The sequence below is a fragment of the Cibotium barometz genome, chromosome 39, assembly GCF_041138505.1.
Source record: "Cibotium barometz isolate CiBa-2024 chromosome 39, ASM4113850v1, whole genome shotgun sequence".
Classification (NCBI taxonomy): Eukaryota; Viridiplantae; Streptophyta; class Polypodiopsida; order Cyatheales; family Cibotiaceae; genus Cibotium; species Cibotium barometz.
In genome coordinates this window covers 9,827,613-9,840,192 of record NC_141084.1, presented here as the reverse complement: position 1 = coordinate 9,840,192, position 12,580 = coordinate 9,827,613, and the positions used below count along the sequence as shown (strand labels likewise).

Here is a 12,580-nt window from a genome sequence, read left to right as displayed (position 1 = left end):
GTCCACAGACCACCCCAAAGCATAGGAGAACCTTCCAACCGCCAGCGGTTTCAGCAGTCTACTATCTGCCTCTAGGGCAGACTGGATTCAGACTGAGACATAGTGGCTCCACACTAAATTAATGTGCGCACACACTAGCTTATATGGGCCCCAGGCCCTATTAATAACCCTGCTTTTATGGGACAAGTATCCAATAACCAATTGCTCACCTGAGTTATTACTTGAATGGCTTATGGAGTGAGTATTTATAATACAATCCAAAAGCCAGTCCATGCCAGTGATGTTATAGAAAAAACATCCATGATGAACTTCAAAGATACACTCTCCCGTGGCTGCATAATAGTATGTAAAGGTGTAGCAAGCCAAGGGTCTTTTACAGATTGTAGCGCACTTTTTGGCATACCAAACAAGAGAAAAGGCAATCTTCACTCACTCTAGGAGATCTCCTGGGAGCCAATTTTAATGAGCTGGGGTGCACATCGCCAAAACTGTCACTCCACTAGACTGTTGAGGTCATCTCTTGCTTGAGCACCCATCTGGGCTGTTGGGTGGAGTTGTGTGTGTGTGATCTTTGTGCTAAGGAAAATCGAGACCCATGACTTTGCATTGGAACATGGCTACCCTACCCTACACATTATGTGGAATTTTTCTACGTGTGATAAACATGGGGGTCCGTTGGGAAATACTTGCTATATTCGAGACTCATGCTGGTTTTCATTGGTTTAAGAGGAGGATTGCACAGGGTGAGTCTTCTATTCCTCTCACCTTTTGTGGAGCGATGGCTAGGATTGTTTGCTTGCAAAGGCAACCCAGCACAGGCTATTGGTAAGAATCGAGGTGTAGGTGCGGACGTCTCACTTGAAGGCTGCACGCTAGGTTAGGGTTAACTGCAGCATGGCTATGGTGGTTGATGCTAGGCTATGGAGGGTAGAACTCCATGATGGAGTTTGCAGAGAGCTAACAGGAAGAGAGAGCTTAGAGAGAGAAAAACAATGCTCACAATATTTGCACGACTCAATGAGTATTGAATTTGGTTGATGTGTAGTACACCAAGTACAGGCTTTTTTTATAGGTTGCAAACCTTATCTTTTGGCTCACATAAATCACATCTAGTAATAATACACATGACATATTTCTCGTTTCCCCATTTAAGGGTGGGTTCACTCACAGGCTTACACAAACAAACCCCGGTACACATATAGAAGGTGGACACACATGAGACTGGAAGACACATGAGACTCTGAAATACCCAACAAACCCTCCTTCGGGAGCGAAGGTGGAGTTATGAGGAATAGCCTTCGTTCTTATGGTGATTTGGGGTCACTGGTACTATGTGATGAAAAAGTTCAACGGCCATACTTGGCGTGATACACCAGATCATAGCCAAGCTTGCAGATGGAGCTTGACCACACATAAGATTCTTCAGTCTCCGTAACTGCTCCCCCCACTCAAAACATGGTTATAATGAGGAAATTATAGAGCCTTTTATAGCACAAGGCGATACAAACATTTACGCTAGAAAACACATGGGAAAACGTAACACACACACAAGATTATTTTCAGATTTCGGGGGACATCTTGGGCAGAGAATCCAACTCAAACACAAACAGATGAAGTGGGCTAAAAAGCCCAGTCAGTATCTATCTCTACAAGAGATAGATTGGAGAGTTCTGCAAAAAAGGCTTTATCAAGTGCTGCTGTAGAAGTCTCTGACTTCTTTGGTTCTTCGTTCTCCCAATCTGCATCTTTTGCGAGCAAGTTTGCATGGTTCTTTTCTTGTTTCTTGGCCATTTTCTTGAAGCACACGTCTTTAGTATGGCCCAACTTTCTGCAATAGGTGCACTTCACTGCCTTGCCTTTGAATTTGCTTCTTTGTTTTGAGAAGAAGCCTTTCTCCATGTCGAGGACTGATGCGTTTTGGTCCTATAATAATTTATCCTCGTCAAGGAGTGCTATCATGCTATCCTAAGTCATCTCTCTAGACACTCTTAAGTGTAGAGAGGACTTCCTTGAATCTGTCTGTCCTCGAGACTAGAGATGAGGACAGCCGTCTTGTTGTCTTCATGAATGTCAGTAGTGAGGGCAGCAAGTTCTTGTAATGAAGAACCAATAGTGCTCTAGTGTTCGTAAAGTGAGTGATGCTCCTTCATTTTCAATGTATAGTATTTTCACTATGGATCGGGCCCCCTCCCGTAGAGTTACTTGGGGCACAGTTACTTGGGCTGTTGAGGTTGAGGCCGCCATGGCATATGATGAGGAGGGTGGGGGGACTTGTCCTGGAGGTCTCTCATCTATGTATTTCTGCAATGCCATTACCCCGCTAGCGCAGTCCATTCGGAACATCTGGCTTGATATCATCCATACCCTCTCTGGGCAGTGGGGGAAGCTTGAGGGTGGTTGCGACCATATGCAGAAGCATCGCGAGGCCTTCCTGAGGATTTGGCATGACGGTCCCTTTCTCATTGATAGTGGCCAGCTGGAGGAGAAGAGCATCCTTCCCCCTTTTCAGTTTCTTGACTCTCGCTCCCCTCTATGGAGCTCAGTTTGTACTAAGCCATTATGGCTGTTTTGCTCGCTAACTAATAGAAAGATCTCTTTCCCTTGGGGAAAAAAAAAGAGTAGCTTGGAGGGTCAGAAGTGTGGGGAGTTTGTGGGGGGACTGATTGGGTATATGGTACAATTTTTTTACATGGGCGTGCCGTATGGTGGGGTCCATGATAAATGTGGGTGGTCTTTGTTCAAAAAGTCTACGCCATGCTTCACTGCTGTTTGCACTCCAAAACACTAGGTATCAATCATTCTTGCATGTAGCAAATAAAGCCCTCTTCTTTCGATGTGAGGCATTGGAACTGGAACATCCTCTGTGCTTGGTGCTTAGTGATGTTGTCAGTTGCTGGCTTGTGTAAGATTTGTAGGCAGGTGGCCTTGCACTTGTCATCATATAGATGAGGCATGGCTCTGGGTGATGATTGCCAGGAAAGGCGTTTTTAGCAGTGTCATGCAAGATGACAGAGAGCTGGGTTGTTAGGGTAGAGAGGGAGGCCGAGTTGTTAAGGACAAAAAGAAACTTGTAAAGGTGATCTTGATTTACATTACCTTTCTTTGTGTCCTCACGTCTTGGATCAAGTTCATGCAGAATGATGGGATTCCTGGCAAAATCGAAGAATTGGACTTAGTGAAGGCTTCTCCGTGCATTGAATTCTCCTAGGAGGGGGATGTTTCCTAAGCTGGAAAACTTCATGATGTCAGCATATAAAGACATATGTGTGGCGGGAAATAACATACTGCTATGCTCAAGAATTGCTCTACTAGTTAGCAGCTCCCCTCCTCATGAGCAGTATGGTAGCATGGCACATCTGGCCATAGAGGGCACTCCATGCCACTCGTCGAGTCGATGAAGAGCATATGCATAGACATCATACACGCCCTCTGTGGCCAGTGGGAGAGGCCTCACTTTGGCTTTGAGCGTATGCAAAAGTGCCGAGAGGCTTTTCAATGGATTTGGAGTGGTGGTCCTTTTCCTCAGGGTCAAAGACAACGAGGTTACTTGGCTTAATTGGTTGGTCCCCCCTCCCCCCCTCATGAGATATAGCCTTGTAGAGGAGATTACATGTGGCAACCAAATTATTCACTCAGATTAAATCCGTGTTTCATAGAGTTCGCTAATGTTCATATATTATTATTTGAATAATAGATTAGGATAAATGCAAGCTAGATCAATGTGTTTGCCTAGGTGATGATTTTGCTACACACCATGTGTAAACAATGAGACATGGTATTTTAAAAATAACTTAGTAATCGTGTCACTTGAATGTTGATCAGCACAAATAGCTTAAATCAACTTGGAGTCCCTTTTTCTCTGCCTATATTTGATAGTATCACGGTTAAAAAAATTTATTATTGTCAAACTTTAGGCATCATAGAGAAATTGTTGCTTCTTCAAGTAATTTCTTTTATGGTGACATAACCCTTCTGCTATATTTAATTGAAAAAGGGTACATCATATTAGAACCTTAAGCATTTTAAAACTCTGCTTTTTTCATGTTTTCAATAATGACTTGTTTAATCTAGCAATTGGATGAAGCACTCTGTTCCATTTCACCCAACCCATCAATGAACTTTGTTGCCTTGTGCCTCACTTATATATCTATACATAGTATGCTTTTCTTATAGTTCCTTTCAAATATTTTTGCAAGTAAACTTTTGTACTTGGGACCGTTTAATGCGAATGTATTGCTAATGAAGAGAAAACATGCTCAACGAAGTAGTGGCCTCTAATGAAGAGAAAACATGCTCAACAAAGTAGTGGCCTCTATGCTCACAAAGTGTAAGAACATCAAACAAACTTTAGTCCTCTAATCTTGCCATTGTATAGTGAATTCAGTTTAGACATGTTATTTGAATTGCATTTGTGCTATTTTGGCTTTTTAATGAGGTCATCATTTCCCACCTCATTGAAGTGCTTAACATGAGGTAAAATGATCATAGCATATCTTATGGGACGTATGAGTGTGTACCATGATAAGATGATTGCACTACAAAAGCTCCCCATTCCAATAACAAAATTTTCAACCATAAATGAGAAACTATTCCATGTTTCTCTCAATCATTGCATGTGGCCCCATGACATCATCACTTGCACATCATTACACAAAATCTCCTCTTTGACATTTCACTTTCGACTTTTACAATTCAATTTTGTTTGAAGCACGATGTGATCTTCAAAAGCACAATCTCTCCAAGAGTAGCATTTTTATTGACGATATCAAAATTTGCGGTAATCTTCATGTCCACATCAATACTTTAGCCTTCACGATGGGAGGTGGTCTTTCATGTCAAGATCAATACTTTAGCCTTTTTGATTGGCTGTGTGTTGGCAGAACTGGGGAAGAAGAGTTGTGTGTTTTTTTAGGTGGGACTTATGCAATCATGGAGAGAGAAGAGTTGGCCATGGATTTTGAAGTCAAGTTTGTATTCTTTATTCACCATTAGGCATTGCTATACTTGGTGACTAAGTGTTGGGCAATAGGGTAAACATATGGATGTTGATCCTCATAAGATTAGAGTACATGTTTATGTAGATCTACTTTTTTAGAACATCCAACAAAGAGCCTCCCCCTTGGCCAGTATCCTTTCAGAGATGCTCCTATTACTTGCATTCAAGCGTCTATATAAAAATGCATCTTATACATTTTTGCGATAATCTAGAGCTTTAATAGATCGCTTTTTGATTAGAGGGTTAAAAGTATAGATTCTTCTATGTTTAGGGAACACCACCTGTATACTTATCCTAAAAGGTCTAGTATTCTTTCTCTTGTATGCGTTATATAATGCATGATTTGATTATATTGTGCCAATTATTCAGCCTTTACAAAAAGGTTGTCTCCTATCAATTGATAGTGTGAATATTGTACAAAAAAAGAGGCCAAGATTGCATTACTAGAGAGCACTTTATTGTCGATTTTATGTCTTGCAAGGTCCATCAAGCAAGCCTACACCCTTCGGAGATGCCCTTAAATTCATCACGCAGTGTGCTACGAATATTGTACAAAAGAGGCGTACTAGAGAGCACTTTATTGTTGACTCTATATCTTGCAACGTCCATCAAGCAGGCCTTTGGTGGCTCACACTCTTTGAAGATGCCCCAAAATTCGTCACATAGTGTGCTATGAATGCCAAAGTTTTTTATGGTTCAAGATAAAGATAAGAGGCCTATGACCCTCAAGACCTTATTTCAACTCCTTGAGAAGAGCAATAATTATGTTAGTCTAATCAATCCAAACATTAAAGGATTACATTTGTGTTATATTATAATCGATAAAATTTACTATACTGATCAAGCTAACCATACTATTAGGAAGTAGAGGTTAAAGCAATAAATATTATCCCTAATTTTTCATGCCAAATATGCTTGACCTTTTTGGGTTCAAATTCATTTCCAAACAATGTGAATAGTTATCTCTATCATTAAATTGCTTTAGCAAGCCTAATTGATTAAATATTTTAAGCGTAATTTTCTTAAGAAGTTCAAGATTGTGAAAAACTCTAGTTTTTCACGTCGATGTTTCTTTATTACAATGTGGTCACACCAACTAGAACAGGGTATGTATTTTATAATCAAAACTCTTGCCTTCTTGATAGAAGAATTCCTTGTGATACATCACAAGTCTGCTCCATACTATCCACAAGAAAACAACAAAACCAAGAGCATAAACAAAACCTCGTAAACTAGGATAGTAGACGTTGCAAGAAAAAGTCGAGCGCAAAAGTTACCTCTAGCTTGATGTAGTCCTGTCAATTAAACATTTGATTAAGAGTCTCCAAATTGCAAAAATGGAAAACCTTGAAGGAAATATCCTCACTAATTGATTAATTGACCTAGAGCAATTTAAAAAGAAAAAATTCCATTTCCAGGAGGATGACTAAAGAATATGTCACGTAGTCGTTTGGCAATCTCTTGAAGTATAAAAACATGAACCAACAAGACATAGTTACTAAGAACAATAAACATAATTTTAGATATAGAGTCCTAGGTCCCTTCAAAGTGTCTAATTAACTTCTCAAAGGGTAGTAATAATAGGGAGCCTAAATGAAATTGAATTGGAATCTTACTTCAATGATACTAAGCTCAAGCACTAGTGAGGTCCTCTCATGCATGAAACGTTCTTTCAAATGCACAAAAATAAAGAGAAAAAGAAAGAAGGTAGACAATGAGACATATAGAGCTCATCTTGAGGCTCTACCTTGGTAAAGAAAGACCAAGCATAGGTAAAGCACTTTAAGTGTATAGGTAACGGTGCAAAAATGGCAACCTTCATGGGATAGCTATAACCAAACCAATGAGAAATGAAAGGGTCTATGTTGTTTTGCATCTTTAGTTTGTGATAGAACAACCCTCTCTTGTGGAAAGCTAAAGTCCACAACCTTGTCTCCCTTGGTATCACCACAAGGGAGCTTAGCATACTTGGGTAGGAAGCAAAGGGGAGAGGTATGGAAAGCTCAATCTCAACCTCAATACCATTGTGAGTGTGAGAATGAGGAATAGATGGAGATGGAGATGAAGAGGGATAGGTAGAAGAAGAGGAGTTAGCAACATCACTCTACACACTCACTACACAATCCAAATAAGAAAGCATGCATCAATGGGACAAAAAACATACAAGCAAGCATTAACATAAGAGCACAAAATCTAGATGCAATTGTGATAGAGGGATTATGTGTCTTCTCATCATTAGTCAAAATGAACAAGCCTAATGTTTACAATGTTTATGGGCTTATTTTCTAGGCTAAGTCTACACAAGTTGTAAGCTTGGAGATATCCCAAAATTAGTCACTATGTACGGTACAGAATAATAAGACAAAAAAGGGTATAGTTACACATTCAAAAAAAATGATTATCGTCATGCATTATTACACAAGTTTTAAGCTCAAAAAATAAATTACTTTGTATGGTAAAAAATGAAATGGCAAAAGAGGGTGTAGCTATGCGCTTATGGAGTAATGAATCATTGTGGTTAACACTATCGTACTATGTATATGTAAAACCTTAAGGTACTCCAACTTTGATTTTTTCACTTCTTGCACTTTGTCCACTTGGACTTGATTTGTAGGAGAGAGACTAAGCGCTAAGTCTAGGTTCTGTCGGCTGTGGCAACAAGACAAGGGTTGAAGAGTTGGTATGGGCGTTTCAAGAGTGGTTATTATACCTATTTGAATGTTCATGGCTATAGATATTGAGGTTTATATATTCGGTGGTTCTCTAAGAGGTGCTACACTAACGACTATCTTTGCATATTTTCTAGAGGTAGGACTTTATGTTGTTCATATGATCTATTTGCATGGTTTGTCATAGCAATTTGAAGTTTCATGGTTTTCTATGCACATTATATAGAATACAAGAGAAATGTTTATCTTGAATTAGGACATTTTGTGCAAGTGGTTTTCTTTCACACATAACACACTAAACTATATCACGTCATGGGTATATAAAATGACTTCCTTGCAGTTCCCTTGGGTAACTCACATGCCATTGCTGGCTCAAGTAATTCACTAGAGCCGTGCTCAATTCTTCTACTATCATATTGGATTGGTTTCCCTCTTTCTTTGGTTTCATATCCCTTGACATTATAGTTACTTTAGATTGCATGAATAGGGTGTTCCATGTATTACTTTTCTTGAATCACCTCATGTTTAGTCAATATAATGGCTTGCTATTAACAACACTCACAAACAATATAATCTTTGAAGTGATTAGGAGATTATACAACTCTAGGTCATTTACATCAATAATAAATTATCACCGTATTTGCTTAGCATTGAACTTCTCTTGTGGTCCACACTTAGAGTTCAAGTACTTGATTTTTGTAGTGAAGTCTCAAATTTTACTCACCATCCTTTTTCTCTAAGTAGTAAATATAGATGTGTAGCTACTTTATTTTTTACCAACTTGCACAAATCCAACAATGAAAGTAATTTGTAAGTTTAGGTAATCAATATTCTCTTTTGGTTTGAGAAATCAAAACAATTGGCTTGTCTTTCCTTCCAAACTTTACCCTAAGGCTTGGACTTTGGTCACATCATCCACTTTTCCAAAAGTGTGCCTTATTCTACTCGTACATTTAATTTATTGCTATAGGAAAAGGTGCTTCTTGTGCTACTCATGCATTTAATTTATTGCTAAAGGATATAGGAAAAAATTCATTCATTCAAACAGCACTAGATGAAATAGTATTGCCAAATTTATGAGAACACTAATTTACACGTGTTGGTTTGTACACACTTCGATGGATGCTTATAAATTTTGCAACATAATTTATATGCTAGAGAAACTTGTGTTAGTGCATGTAACATTGCGTTAGACTATGGCTAATAGCCGTTGGAACAATCCTAAACATGTCATGGTGGGTGCTATAAACTATGTCATCTTAATTCACTCAACAAGATTTTACAAAATGTTCAAAAAATAGTTGATATTACCAAGATATTTATCATTGTTATTATGTTTGGTGGACATGAATAGTTTTATTTTTGGCAAAATGTATCAAAATATGTTTACAAGACACTTATGAAGTTTGAGAATATGGAAAAATGTATCAGAATCTTCTTGTGCAACTTATTGGTGTGTATTTTTTGTAATATGTAACCACTATTCTTGGCACAATGACCATTTCAGCTCTGTCTACAAAAAGATCATTGCAACTAACTCTTGATGGCTAATAGTAAAGCTAGTGATGATGAAGATAAGTGGAAATTAGTCCCCAATTCCTTAGAGATGGAGGACGTTAATGATTTAGCATCGATATTAGTGAAAGTAATATCTATGAAGCTGCCATTGGGAACGTTTTCTTTATAATCAAATCAAACCTTTGGTAATATGTTCAATTGTTGTTGCTTTTACAAATCTTTAGAATTCTAGAGTCATAACGTTTTAGATGTTTAGACCTTTACAATATAGTAAATTGTAAACAATATCGCTTAATAACAACACATATTTTTAAATTTTAGCTTATGCACAAATTTATCATAAAGGTTGAAATTACATCAAGATGATGATTTCATAACAAATAAAACATAAGTAAAAAATACATATTCAAAATATCACATCAAAAAGTTGACTATTGCATAAAGTGAAAGATAAAGACCAGTTAAGATTTTTACAATCGAGTAACACCTTCTCCTTGCAAGATCTTAAGTGCCACTCAACAATATATCATCTATATTCAACAAAGGATATAAAGATTTTGGAAGCTCCCCTTTATGGATTAATGTTCATATAAGAGCTAAAGTGAACTTAGGGGTGGAGAATAAATGGAATGTTAGGGAGGAGAGGAAATGAAGCTAACTAGAAAAGTGATGGACTAAAAAGAAGGTTTATAAGAGTCCATTAGGTCCTAATTTATTGTTCCTTCTATATCTTGGAGTAATAATAGGCATAAGGGATCACAACCCACATGAAAAAACGAGGGAGGAGAAAGGGTGTGCTTGTTATTGAATTCTCAACAAGCTTGGGTGATTCACAACTCATGCTATTTCACTTGTTGCGCTTGCACTCAAAACCCCCTACACTTACACTCACTCTTATGCTTATGCTCAAATCTTCCACTTCTTAACTCACTTAACTTTTAACTAGGAGGCAAAGTTTGGATCTTAGATTCTTCTTTGGATATTAAACACTTGGATCAAAATAATCCAAGACAACCAACTAGCTATTAGTTTAGCATAGGTAGTAGTAGAATTAGGTATAATCATTGTGCTAGCTCTTCTAAGGGACAATTAGTAATGGGAGGAGTTGGTAGTAGAGTCAATGGGTCATCTAAGGTCTTATCCATTTCACTGTAACAATGTAGATGGCAATGCACCTAGTGGCCACCATAAACCCAAGGAAAATAGGGAGTGAGTATGTGAGGGGGGTACCATTGGATTACTTATTAAAACACCTCAAAGCAAGAATCACACTTGTGCCCACCGAAGGTTCACACACATATAAGTATATCCGTGAGGAAATACAAGGACTTGTACTCCACAGTCGTTGATGCATCAATATATCCATGAGGACAATAGGTGGCTTTAGATAGAATCCAAACAGAGTACAAAAGAATCCACCCTTAATGTTGTTGGATGAGGGAGAAGATGCTTTGCAGACTCGGACAGAAACACATGCACACATGCACACACATTGACAGACAAGCTCAGAGAATGAGAGACGTTCGATGTTGGAAAAGTACTCGATGATAAATATAAGAAATGAGTGGAATACAAGAGTAATAATAGAAGCCCTAGCCCTAGGACGATGTGTCTAACACACAAGAGTGTGTTCACACAGGGAAAAAATCCTTTTCAACATAGGGCAAAAAGTGCCCGTGTGTAGGGCTGTTCACAGACCACGGACTTCCAGGCTAACCAAGCTAATAAACCCCCTGAAGTGAATGGTTTGAACCTATATTGGGTGTAGTAGAATACCTTGGAAAGAGTTTTAGTAAGCCCATGTGCTACATTGGCTTGTGTAGGCATATAGATTAAGGCAATCTCTCCTGCATGGAGCCTGTCCTGACACATAACAATAATGCACCTGAATGTGCTGAATGTTGCGCTATACTCAACTTCACAACCTGAAGTGGGAAATAATTACCATTATTGGACACCTTAGTGTAAGAATATCATGCCCAATAGTTGTCAGTGGAGGCAGAAAGCATAAAGAAAACACATTTTTGCTCACTACATGCCAATGCCAAAGTTGGGGCTGCTCAACTGTGACACTGTATACTGTGCTTCCAGACGGGTACTGCATATGGAATACAGCATCGGACAAATCAATAAATCAGGGGTAGCATCAAAAGCTTCATTAGAGGTAGCAGGATGTCCCCCTTAATTACTATAAACTGAATACTTTAATTATGGAAAAGCCTAATGTCTAAACATCAAATGCATGTTGTAACGTTGCGAGGAAATTATCAAGGCCAATTTTTGCTAAATTTGTTGAATGTCAGCATGCAGGAGCAGAAGGCTGAATGCATGACTGTAAACCCAATGAATAGCTTCCAATGCATCAAGAAGAGAAGGTGGCTTCTCATATAATGCGGAAGTAACAAGGACATAATCAGTAAAATAAGATGCATGATCAGAGGTAGGACGTGTCCGCCGCCGACTCTTGTCAGCAGGAGATCACAATGGCTGTCAAATCATGCATTAACCATGGCATTAGAGCAATATGGGAAAGTTGTGATGCTGAATCTAACAACAATTATTGTAGAGGGCTGATTCGGAGCCACAACAAGTTCAGCTGAGTTAGTAAGAAAGAGATAATGTGAGCACTATGAACAATATTAAGATATGAATTGTCAATGTCCACTAAATGGCAATACATCTAAAAAATAACCTTTGTCAATGGACAAGCTGACAAGGTGGAATCAGTAATGGAGTGGGCTGATATAACAAATATGACAAGTGGGGGCAGCAAGGCATACATCCAACTAGACCATGAGAGTATAAAGAAACCTCTTAGCATGGCAATGTAAAAAGGATGTGTAATCCCACACAAATTGATGTAAAGAAACCTTGAGTTATGCATAGCGAGCGACAAGGCAACCAAGCTTAATAATATAACAGTCTAAATCCATTAGCATCCATGTCAATAAGCTACAAAGGTTACGCGACTCAAACAAGGAGCTGGTTTAGCATAAGTAATACATCTAGCAAGTAAAGCATCACTGCATACAGGTATGTCTCCAAGATAGAGCACAACTAAGAGGTCAAGTGCATAAGTGACCACAGACATCACCATCAGCAATACACATCATGTGCCCCCTCAAATGAAAAAGTCGTAGAGACAATCCTGCTAACAACTACAAGAAAACATAATCAACTAAAGACATATGTTCACTAGGATCAATGTCGGGAATAGCACCAAATGACAATCTTGATTCAGAGTACGGTTCATCTCTAGGATCAAATGTCAGGCATAGTAGCATCATGAAATTCTACATCAGATGAACCAATAACTGACAATCCTCCATATGACAAGTATTCCCCCTTTCGATCGGTCTACAATGTCAAGAGCTTGTGTGGGAGCTGCATAGGTGGC

General features: G+C 38.7%; 1 protein-coding gene across 2 annotated transcripts in view; it reads left to right on the top strand.

Annotated features, from left to right (window-relative positions):
* Positions 1–5,189, top strand: part of LOC147615703 (uncharacterized) — a 139,626-nt gene extending 134,437 nt beyond the window's left edge. For both annotated transcript variants that reach the window (XM_086778272.1, XM_086778270.1), the window contains exon 14: positions 4,881–5,189. The gene's annotated coding sequence lies outside the window, so the exon portion shown is untranslated. The remainder of the gene's footprint in view (positions 1–4,880) is intronic.
* Positions 5,190–12,580: the final 7,391 nt, after the last annotated feature.